The sequence below is a fragment of the Ailuropoda melanoleuca genome, chromosome X (assembly GCF_002007445.2).
Source record: "Ailuropoda melanoleuca isolate Jingjing chromosome X, ASM200744v2, whole genome shotgun sequence".
NCBI lineage: Eukaryota > Metazoa > Chordata > Mammalia > Carnivora > Ursidae > Ailuropoda > Ailuropoda melanoleuca.
Window position 1 is genome coordinate 65,250,897 of NC_048238.1, and position 13,004 is coordinate 65,263,900.

A 13,004-nucleotide genomic window follows, 5' to 3' on the forward strand; every position below is an offset into this window, starting at 1 on the left:
TGTATTGTTTTGAAATGCAGTGTTTTATTATTTCAAAGAAACTACTTATAAGAATAATTTTGTCATACTCCCTCATGATAGCATAACAAATTTATAATATATTTCTGATTTGTCTGGAAAGCTGCTTAAGAAATTTAAATAAAACAAATAAACCTATTGGTGTAATTTTAACTTTGTTAAAATCTGTTTCTTTTTAATTTCTTTGAGATATTATCAGCAAATAATAAAAAGACACACTCACTAGAGGCTATTATATGTGTCTTAGAAGTAGACGTGCTCTACATATTGCATGGTGCACTGGGTGTTATACTCAACTAATGAATCATGGAACTTTACATCAAAACCAGGGATATACTGTATGGTGACTAACATAATATAATAAAAAATATTATTATAAAAAAAAGAAGTAGACGTGCTCTAAAATTTGGTTCCGCTTTAGAATGTGTGATAAGGTAAAAGTGAACTACATGATCTTCTTAAAGTATTGAGGCATTTGTTGGCTCCATGTACAGATAACTGACCTAACTTCTTGTTAAAAATAATGAGTATGATGAAAAAAAATAATGAGTATGGAAAGTTAAAACGTAGCCCCAGGCACACAGAGGGTTATGACATGGATGACATTTAACTGAATATCGTTTGACTTACAAAAACGTCTTGTCATGAAAGTGGTATGTATGCTGAAGGGATGGGAAGATTAAATAGAAAGAAAATAAACATGTTATGATTTATCCATAAACTTTAATAAGTGTTACAAGTAGGCCAACCATAATAATAACATTTGTCCTGCAGAATAGGATGAAAATTTAATTAATATTACTTTGTTCTGTTTTTGTTGAATAGACAAGACCAGCAAAATCACAGTTTATCCTAACTAGGGATATATAAAATGTATATGTAAAGTTCAGATAGCAAAGGGAGAGAAGGGGGAGATTTAGGGAAAAATTTTAGGGAAAAATAGGTCAATTTACACATGAAGGGGTCTTACTACTGACAATTCTGTAATAATTAACTGAAAATAAATGCAGTGGTGAAAAAGATGTATTAAATGTATCAAAAATGTATATAATATAAGTAACATAAAACAGAATATTTATCTTCAAAAATTTAATATATAAATATTTTAACTTAATTTTTCTTTTTTTGTGATATTACATATGCTTTGACATAAACAAGGCAAGCATTATTATTCCACATTTTGAATACTTTGAAAATGTGTTTCAGAGTAATAATTTATTTTGCTTATGGTCATTTGACTAGTAAGTGATAAAGTTGGGGACCAGAATAAGGTCTTCTGACTCTTAGATTTAACTGACAGACAGATAGGTAACGTCAAGGATGGGGATCACAACAAGTTCATGATACAAGAGGAAGGAAAAAGAAAAAAGAGGCAAAGAAGTTAAAGGAGAAAGTGAGAAATGAAAGAATGAAGTGATTACCAAATGATTCTGCTTAGTGCAAAGAAAATTATGTTAAAACGTATCTATGTGAACTTTGCAAGGTTAATTTTCAACTTTTTAGGAAATTAGGATACTTTTTTCTGAGAGAGAAAGAAAGAGAGAGAGAGAGTGCACCTGCGGGTGGGAGGAGGGAGAGGGGCAGAAGGAGAAGGAGAGAGAATCTTTTTTTTATTATTATTATATTATGTTAGTCACCATACAGTACATCCCCGGATTCCGATGCAAAGTTCGATGCTTCATTAGTTGAGTATAACACCCCGTGCACCATGCAATACGTGCCCTCCTTACTACCCATCACCAGTCTATCCCATTCCCCCACCCCCCCCCTCTGAAGTCTTCAGTTTGCTTCTCATAGTCCATAGTCTCTCATGTTTCATTCCCAGAAGGAGAGAGAATCTTAAGCAATCTCCATGATGGGCATGGAGCCCACATGGGGCTCCATCTCATGACCCTGAGATCATGACCTGAGCCCAACTCAACAGTTAAATGCTTAACCAACTGAGCCACCCGGGTGCCCCAAGATTAGGATACTTACTAAAGAAAAAGAAAAGATTCATTGAAAGTTTCTAATGTTGGTTGCCACTTAAAAAAATACCTAGAAGCAAAAATCTTCACTTTTCCCTATGTTTCAAGTAAAGTCATGCTATGATGAGAATTCCCCATGATATTTTGATATAATTTCCCTTAATTTGAGCTACCTATATTAAATATTTATAACTATATATCTATCTATCTATACATACATATGTGTATATAAATACATATATATACACAGATATGTACTTATATGTTATATATTTTATATATTATAAATATACATTATTATATATAGTAAATATATTGTTTTATTAAATGTTATTAAATAATATATTTTTAAAATATTTTATTTTATATTATATATGGTATATACAGATATATAAATATCTGCATCTAATTTTGCAATTAGCAATTGAGACTTTGCAGTATCGAAACTGTTAGCCAGGAGTAGGATATTACAGTATCTCTTTAACTTTCACCTTGTTATTGTGATGGCCTGTTATTTATAAAGCTTTTTTTCACATTCTAAGTCTTGTTGACAGGGAAGCCAATATTTTCACCAGTAGAAATAAACTTCAAGTACCCAATCTGATTCAGGATATGGATATAAACCACAAAGACCTACTTCTTCCTATGGTTGGAACTGACGGTAAATTAGTTTGTGTAGTAATATTACATATGTCTTCGTTTTCTGCTTATTTTCATCTTCCCTCACATATATCAATAATATTTCTATACTAGTCCAGTGACATTTGTTGATAGGTTCCCTTGAAGCAGGCATGACAATGTTTCAAACGTTGACAGTTTATGCTGACAGAGCATGAAGATCAAGTTTTTCTCAGATCAGTGATCCTACTTGAAACCCTCACCCATTTTGCCCATTCCATAAAGCATCTTTATCTTTTCAACCAATCATGAAAGAAAATTTAATCTTGGGCAAAGTCTTTTCACATAATCCAGATTTGGGCACTTATTTCTATTTTATTTAAAACAGATATAAATATTTGGTCTTTACATTTAAAGCTAAATGAGAACTAAATATCTTTCCTCTTTGTTTTTAATAATAAGTTTTTATGTTATGTTAGTCACCATACAGTACATCCTTAGTTTTTGATGTAGTGTTCCATGATTCATTATTTGCGTATAACCCAGTGCTACATGCAATACGTGTGCTCCTTAATACCCATCACCAGCCTATCCCAATACCTGACCCCCTCCCCTCTGAAGCCCTCAGTTTGTTTCCCAGAGTCCATAGTCTCTCATGGTTCATTCCCCCTTCTGTTTACCTCCCCTTCACTCTTCCTTTTCTTCTCCTACCAATCTCCCTGCTATTTCTTATGTTCCATAAAGATGGCTGAGTAATATTCCATTGTATATATGGACCACATCTTCTTAATCCAGTCATCTGTTGAAGGGCATCTCAGCTCCTTCCACAATTTAGCTATTGTGAACAATGCTGCTATGAACATTGGGGTGCATATGGCCCTTCTCTTCACTACGTCTGTATCTTTGGGGTAAATATCCAGTAATGCAATTGCTAGATCATAGGGTGGCTCATTTTTAACTTTCTGAGGGACCTTCATGTTGGTTTTCCAAAGTGGCTGTACCAACTTGCATTTCCACCAACAGTGTAAGAGGGATCCCCTTTCTCCACATCCTCTCCAACAGTCAAAAAAACCTAAAATTGACAAGGTAAGTATTTTTCCTCTTGATCAAGAGTTTGGATTTATGAAACTAAGGTTAAAGTGAGATTTGTTTTGAAGTCTGGGATTAGAAAATCCAAATTGTGAAAATATCATCTACAATTAGATTTAGTAATCTTGAATTAAATTGCCAAGAAGGAGGTATCCAATAATATATCCTGGAGACAAAAAGCAACCAAACTTTATTATTCTTTTTTAATTTTTTTATTATGATATGTCAAACTTTATTATTCTGAAGGAACTGTTATTTCTTTATCTTATGTAACCATAGCTCAAAGTGGTGTGAAGTAAGTTAGCAGTAGCAATGAATAAAGATTCACTAATGTTATTGCAGGCAGAACATGCAGACTATAACAATGTGTTTATCTTAGAAAGCATAGTTCTTTTTTTTAAAGATTGTATTTATTTATTTGACAGAGATAGAGACAGCCAGCGAGAGAGGGAGCACAAGCAGGGGGAGTGGGAGAGGAAGAAGCAGGCTCATAGTAGAGGAGTCTGATGTGGGGCTCGATCCCATAACGCCGGGATCACACCCTGAGCCGAAGGCAGACGCTTAACGACTGTGCCACCCTGGTGCCCCTAAAAAGCATAGTTACTTCTAAGAGGATGAAAGGAGTTTGAATATAGTGATTTCCTCATTTTTCAACTATAAAATGAGATTTTAACCAGAAGTTTACCCTTTCAAAGCTAAAATAACCCAATTCTATATTCTCTGATTTATATAAAGGGCAGATAAACATTTTTGCTCTGTGCTAAAAAGCAAAAGAGATGACAAATCAAATGCTAATGACTATTATGTTCCTGAAAACTGAGGGTTATTATCAAAATGAGCTTTCAGTGGGAATAATGAAAACATAAAACTCATTTTCTTCATAAATGGATCTTTATTAATGATCTCAGTTCTTATTAAAATGAGAGTTTGGCACTAATAGGATTAAGTGACATTCACTAAATATATATTTTTTTAAATTTTTAAATTTCATTTTCATTCCAATATAGCTAATATACAGTGTTATATTAGTTTCAGGTGTACAATATAGTGATTCAACAATTCATCACTTAGTGCTCATCATGATAAGTGTACTCATTAATCCCCACCACCTATTTTACCTATACTTACACCCACATCCCCTCTGGTAACCATGAGTTTGTTCTCTATAGTTAAGAGTCTGTTTCTTGGTTTCTCTCTCTCTCTCACTCTATTTCCTTTGCTTGTTTGTTTTGCTTTTTAAATTACACACATGACTGAAATCATAAGGTATTTGTCTTTCTCTGACATATTTTGCTTAACATTATACTCTCTGGCTCCATCCGTGTTGTTGCAAATGGCACAATTTCATTTTTTATGGCTGATTAGTATTCCTTTCTGTATTTATACCACTTATTCTTTATCCATTCATCTCTCCAGGGACACGTGGGCTGCTTCCATAATTTGGCTATTGTAAGTAATGCTGCTATAAGCATTGGGTTCATGTATGACTTTGAATTAGTATTTTTTGTTTGTTTGTTTGTTTGTTTGTTTGTATTTTGGAGGTAAAGCCCCGTAGTGCAATTACTGGATCATTGGATAGTTCTATTTCCAACTTTTTGAGGAACCTCCATACTGTTCACAGTGGCTCCATCAGTTTGCATTCCCACCAACAGTGCAAGGGAATTTCTTTTTATCTACATCCTTGTCAACACTTGTTGTTTCTTGTGCTTTTCATTTTAGCCATACTGATAAGTGTGAAGTGATACTTCACTGTAGTTTTGATTTGCATTTCCCTGATGATAAGTGATGTTGAGCATCTTTTCATATGTCTGTTGGCCATCTGTGTGCCTTCTTTGGAGGAATGTCTGCTCATGTCTTCTGAACATTTTTTAGTTGGATTATTTGTTTTTTGGTGTTAAGTTTTATAAGTTTTTTGCATATTTTTGATACTAATACTTTATTGGATATATCATTTACACAATATCTTCTCCTATTCAGTAGATTGCCTTTTAGTTTTGTTGTTTCCTCTTCTATGAGGAAGCTTTTTATTTTGATATAGTCCCAATAGTTAATTTTTTTGTGTGTTTCTTTCCCCTTGCCTCAGGAGATATATCTAGAAAAATGTTGCCACAGCTGATGTCAGAGACAATACTGCTTACGCTTTCTTTAAGAATTTTTATGGTTTCAGTGTTCACATTTAGGTCTTTAATTCATTTTGAATTTATCTTTGTGTATAGTGTAAGAAAATGGTCCAGTTTCCTTCTTTTGCATGTAGCTGACCAATTTTCTCAATACCATTTGTTGAAGAGACGTTTTCCCATTGGATATTACTTCCTGCTTTGTCAATGACGAATTGAGCATATAATTGTGGGTTTATTTCTGGGTTTTCTATTCTGTTCTTTTGATCTATGTGTCTATTTTAGTGCAAGTACCACACAGTTTTGATTACTACAGCTTTGTAGGATTACTTGGTCTGTAATTGTGATACCTAAGCTTTGTTTTTCTTTTTAAGGTTGCTTTGGCTATTTGGGCTCTTTCATAGTTCCAAAGACATTTTAAGATTTTTTGTTCTAGCTCTGTGAAAAAATACTGTTGGTATTTTGATAGGGGCTGCATTATTGTTTTTTCTCAAGTTTTACTTAAATTGCAGATAGTTCACATACTGTATAATATTAGTTTGAGGTAGAGAATTTAGTGATTCTACACATACATAGAAAACCTGGTGCTCATCACAACAAATGCCTTCCTTAATCCCAATCACCTGTTTAACCTATTCCCCCATTCTCCTTCCCTCTGGTAACCATCAGTTTGTTCTCTGTAGTTAAGAGTCTGTTTCTTGGTTTTCCTCTTTTTTTTCACCCTATGTTCCTTTGTTTTGTTTCTTAAATTCTACATAGGGACTGCATTAAATCTGTATATTGCTTTGGGTAGTATAGGCATTTTAACAATAATTGTTCTTCCAATCCATAATCATGGAATGTCTTTCCATTTCTTTGTATCATTTTGAATTCCTTTCATCAATATTTTGTAGTTTTCAGAGTACAGGTCATTCACCTCTTTGGTTAGTTTTATTCCTAGGTATCTTATTATTTTTGGTGAAATTGTAGATGGGAATGTTTTCTTAATTTCTCCCTCTGCTGCTTCATTATTTGTGTACAAAAATGCAACAGATTTCTGGACAATTGATTTTGTATCCTGTGATGTTACTGAATTCATTTATCACTTATAGTAGTTTTTCTATGGTCTTGGGTTTTCTATATATAGTAGTATGTCATTGGCAAATACTGAAAGTTTCAGTCCATCCTTACCAATTTGGATGCGTTTTACTTATTTTTGTTGTCTGATTAATGTGGTTAGGACTCCCAGTAATATGTTGAACAAAAGTGGTGTGAGTGCACTTCCTTGTCTTTTTCCTGACCTTAAGGGGAAAGCTCTCAGTTTTTCCCCATTAAGTATGATACTGGCTATGGGTTTTTCATATATGGCCCTTATTATGTTAAGGTATGTTTCCTCTAAAACTACTTTGTTGAAGATGTTTATCATGAATGGATGTTGTAATTTTTTAAATGCTTTTCCGTGTCTATTGAAATGATCATATGGTTTTTATCCTTTCTCTTATTGGCATGATGTATTACATGTATTGATTTGGAAATATTGAATTACTCTTCAATCCTGGGAATAAATCTCACTTGATTGTGGTGAATCATTGTTTTAATATATTGTTGGATTTGTTATGCTAGTATTTTCTTGATAAGTTTTGCATTTTTATTCTTCAGAGATATTAACCTGCACTTCTCTTTTTGTGTGGTGTCTGTTTTTGCTGTTAGGGTGATACTGGCTTCATAAAATGAATTTGGAAGTTTCCCTTCTTCTTTTTCTTAGAATAGTTTGAGAAGACAGTTAAGATGGTGGAGGAGTAGGGGTCCCCTTTTTCAGCTGGTGCCCTGAGTCTAGCTGGATAGGTACCAGACCATCCTGAACACCCTTGGAATCAGGCTGAGACACAGGAAAATACATCTGGACCTCCACAATTGAACATCTCCAGCACTGAGTATTGAGGTAGGAAGCGGGGAGCCATGAATCCACACACAGATATCAGAATAGAAATGGAAGAGGGAGGGACCCTCTGTGCTTGGTAGCCAGGAAGCAGTAGCCACCTGCACTGGGGAGCAGGCCAGACACGCAGACTGGCACCCACAAGAGAACAGACGGAGACAATGAGCCTTGGAAAGCGTGCACGTCCAAACTGAAAACTGGAGCTCCAGAGCGCTCACTGGAACTGGACTGAGACCGGGAGCCCAGGAGCACGCATGCGACCAGACTGAAAACCCGCACTCCAGAGGGTTTGCGAACCATACTGAAACAGGGAGCTCAGGAGCACGCAGGAGTGGCTGGCGGCTGGTGGTGATAGAAACACAAAGGACAGAGATGTGCCAGCACTGGAAGTGAGGACTGGGACGCTGGCTGCAGGATTTTTAACAGCACCAACAGAAACAGAGTTAAAGAGGCCAGAATAGCTCAGTGGAGAGAGCGGACTGTGATCTCTCTGTTCTGAGACAGAGGCTAGGATATGGCCAGGGCTGCTCTGACTCTCAGAAGAGCCACAGAAAACTGCCAGGGAAAGGCACCAGAGAACAAAAGCCTGGAAATAGCAGCTCACATTGTGCCAATCCCCATCCCCCCCTCTCAGGGGACAGGGACTCTACCCAAACAGGGTTGCCTGAATATCAGCGCAGCAGGGCCCTCCCCCAGAAGGCAGGCTGAAAAATCAAGAAGCCCACATCCCTAAGGTCCCTATAAAACAAGAGCACGCTGCCTGGTCCTGGTCGATAATTTGGGCTCTGGGCAACCCTGCAACCTCTCCTCATCAGAATGACGAGAAGGAGAAATCCCCCCAGCAAAGAAAAGATAATGAGTCTGTGGCCTCTGCCACAGAACTGATGGATATGGATATAGCCAAATTATCAGAAATGGAGTTCAGAGTAACAATGGTCAAGAGATGTGTAGACTTGAAAAAAAATAGTAACAAAAATATTAATGAGAATATAGAATCTCTAAGGGCAGAAATGAGAGCGAATCTGGCAGAAATTAAAAATGCTATGAATCAAATGCTGTCAAAAGTAGATGCTCTGATGGCCAGGGTAAATGAAGCAGAAGAACGAATTAGTGAATGGGAGGATGGGATGGTAGAAGAGAAAGCTAAAACAGAAACATGGCTCAAAAAAATCCAATCTCAAGAATGTAGGTTATGGGAGGTTACTAACTCAATGAAAAGTTCCAATGTCAGAATCATCGGCATCCCCAAGGGGGTGGAGAAAGAGAGAGGTCTAGAAGAAATATTTGAACAAATTGTAGCTGAGAACTTCCCTAATCTGGCAAAGGAAACAAACATTCGTGTCCATGAGGCAGAGAGGACCCCTCACAAATTCAACCATGACAAACCTACACCACGTCACGTCATAGTGCAATTCACAAATATTAGATCCAAGGTTACAGCATTGACAGCAGCCAGGGCAAGGAAATTTCTCATGTACAAAGGCAAAAATAATAGGATTACGTCAGACCTGTCTACACAGACCTGGAAGGAGAGAAAGGGTTGGGGGGGCATTTTTAAAGCTCTTTCAGAGAAAAACATGCAGCGAAGGATTCTTTATCCAGCAAGGCTGTCATTCAGGATTGATGGAGAGATAAGGAACTTCCAGAATCGCCAGTCACTGACCAATTTTTTAACCATGAAACCAGCCCTACAAGAGATATTAAGGGGAGGTTCTATAAAAGTAAAAAGGTCCCAGGAGTGATACAGAACAGAAATTTACAATCTATAGAAACAAAGACTTTACAGGGGTGTTATACGCAACTAATGAAGCATCAAACTTTACATCGGAATCTGGGGATGTACTGTATGGTGATTAACACAATATAATAAAATAAAATTTAAAAAAAAAGACTTTACAGGCAACATGACATCATTAAAATCACATTTCTCAATAATCACTCTGAATGTGAATAGCCTATATGCTCCCATGAAACACCACAGGGTTGCAGATTGGATAAAAAGACATGACCGATCCATTTGCTGTCTACAAGAGACTCATTTTGAACCTAAAGATACATCCAGACTGAATGTAAAGGGATGGAAAACCTTTTTTCATGCCAATGGACATCAAAAGAAAGATGGGGTAGCAAATCTCATATCAGACAGATTGGATGTTAAACTTAAGACTATAGTTAGAAATAAAGAAGGACACTTATTATTCTTAAAAGATGTATCCAACAAGTGGATATGACAATTATAAATATCTACACCCCCAACAGGGGAGCAGCAAGATACACAAGCTGACTCATAACCAGAATAAAAGGACATATAGATAAAAATATGTTAATAGTAGGGGACTTCAACACTCCACTCTCAGCAATAGACAGATCACCTAAGCAGAAAATCAACAAAGAAACAAGCTTGGAATGCCATACTAGACCAGATGGACCTCATAGTATATACAGAACACCACACCCCAGAACGAAAGAATACTCATTCTTTTCTAATGCACATGGAACGTTCTCCAGAATAGATCATGTGCTGGGTCACAAAACAGGTCTTAACCAATACCAAAAGATTGAAGTTATCCCCTGCATATTCTCAGACCACAACGCTCTGAAATTGAAACTCAACCACAAGGAAAAATTTGGAAGAAACTCAAACACTTGGAGACTAAGAACCGTCCTGCTCAGGAATGACTCGATAAATCAGGAAATCAAAAATCAAATTAAACAATTTATGGAGATCAACGAGAGTGAAAACACAACAGCCAAAAACCTATGGGACACTGCAAAGGCAGTCTGAAGGGGACAATACATAGCCGTCCAAGCCTCACTCAAAAGAATAGAAAAATCTAAAATGCAGTTTTTATATTCTCACCTCAAGAAGCTGGAACAGGAACAGAGGAATAGGCCTAATCCACGCACGGTAGAGCAGTTGATCAAGATTAGAGCAGACATCAATGAATTAGAAACCAGTAGGACAGTAGAGCAGATCAACAGAACTAGACGCTGGTTGTATGAAGGAATAAATAAGATCGATAAGCCACTGGCCAGACTTATTCAAAAGAATAGAGAAAGGACCCAAATTAACAAAATTATGAATGAAAATGGAGAGGTCACAACCAACACCAATGAAATAGGAAGGATCATTAGAAACTTTTATCAATAGCTTTATACCAATAAATTAAATAATCTGGAAGAAATGGATGCCTTCCTGGAAACCTATAAACTACCAAGACTGAAACAGGAAGAAATTGATTTTTTAAACACACCGATTAATTACAAAGAGATTGAAGCAGTTATCAAAAACCTCCTGAAAAACAAGACTCCAGGGCCTAATGGATTCCCCGGGGAATACTATGAAATATTCAAGGAAGAAATAATACCTGTTCTCCTGAAGCTGTTTCAAAAAATAGAAACAGAAGGAAAGCTACCAAACTCATTCTATAAAGCCAGTATTACCTTGATCCCCAAACAAGGCAGAGACCCCATCAAAAAGGACAATTACAGACCGATATCCCTGATGAATATGGACGCCGAAATTCTGAACAAGATCTCAGACAATAGGATCCAACAGCATTAAAAGGATTATCCCTAATGACCAAGTGGGATTCATCCCTGGGATGCAAGGGTGGTTCCACGTTCGCAAATCTATCAGTGTGATACATCATATCAACAAGAAAAGAGTCAAGAACCATATGATCCTCTCAAATGATGCAGAAAAACCATTTGACAAAATACAGCATCCTTTCCTGATTAAAATCCTTCAGAGTGTAGTGATAGAGGGCACATTCCTCAATTTCATAAAAACCATCTATGAAAAGCCTACAGCGAATATCATTCTCAGTGGGGAAAAGCTGGAAGCCTTTCCCTTAAGATCAGGAACAGGACAAGGATGCCCACTCTCACCACTATTATTCAACATAGTACTAGAAGTCCTTGCAACAGCAATCAGACAACAAAAAGGGATAAATGAAATCCAAATTGGCAAAGAAGAAGTCAAATGGTTTCTCTTCACAGATGACATGATACTCTATATGGAAAACCCAAAAGAATCCACCCTCAAATTACTAGAAGTTATAGAGTAATTCAGTAATGTGGTGGGATAGAAAATCAATGCTCAGAAATCAGTTGCATTTCTATGCACAATGAGACTGAAGAATGAGAAATTAGGGAATCCATTCCATTTACAATAGCACCAAAAATAATATATTATCTTAGAATTAACTTAACCAGAGATGTAAAGGACCTATATTCTAGAAACTACAAATCACTCTTGAAAGACATTGAAGAAGACACAAAGATGAGAAAATATTCCATGCTCATGGATTGGAAGAATTAACATAGTTTAAATGTCTATGCTACCCAGAGTAATCTACACTTTCAATGCCATCCCGATCAAAATACCAATGGCATTTTTCAAAGAACTGAATCAAACAGCCCTTAAATTTGTGTGGAACCAGAAGAGGCCCCGAATCACGAAGGAATTGTTGAAAAGGAAAAACAAAGCTGGGGACATCACATTGCCAGATTTCAAGCTATACTACAAAGCAAGCTGTGATCACAAAGTCAGCATGGTACTGGCACAAAAACAGACACATAGACCAATGGAGCAGAATAGAGAACCCAGAAATGGACCGTCGACCCTTTGGGCAACTAATCTTTGACAAAGCAGGATAAAATATCCAGTGGAAAAAAGACAGTCTCTTCAATAAATGGTGCTGGGAAAATTGGACAGCTACATGCAAAAGAATGAAACTTGACCACCCTCTCACACCATACACTAAGATAAACTCCAAATGGATGAAAGACCTCGATGTGAGACAGGAATCCATCAAAATCGTAGAGGAGAACATAAGCAGCAACCTCTACAACATCAGCCACAGCAAACTTTTTTCATGACACATCTCCAAAGGCAAGAGAAACAAAAGAAAAAATGAACTTGTGGGACTTCATCAAGATTAAAAGCTTCTGCACAGCCAAGGAAACAGTCAAAAAAACTAAGAGGCAGCCCACGGGATGGGAAAAGATATTTGCAAATGACACTACTGATAAAAGACTGGATTCCAAGATCTACAAAGAACTTCTCAAACTCAGTACACAAGAAACAAATAAACAAATCATAAAATGGGCAGAAGATATGAATAGACACTTGTCCAATGAAGACATACAAATGGCTAACAGACACATGAAAAAATGTTCAAAATCATTACCCATCAGGGAAATTCAAATCAAAACCACCCTGAAATACCACCTTATGTCAGTTAGAATGGCAAAAATTGACAAGGCAGGAAA

At 36.5% G+C, this 13,004-nt stretch overlaps 1 protein-coding gene across 1 annotated transcript in view; it reads left to right on the forward strand.

Moving 5' to 3' along the window:
• The window catches only part of PCDH11X (protocadherin 11 X-linked), a 527,317-nt gene that overhangs the window by 56,219 nt on the left and 458,094 nt on the right, over positions 1 to 13,004 (forward strand).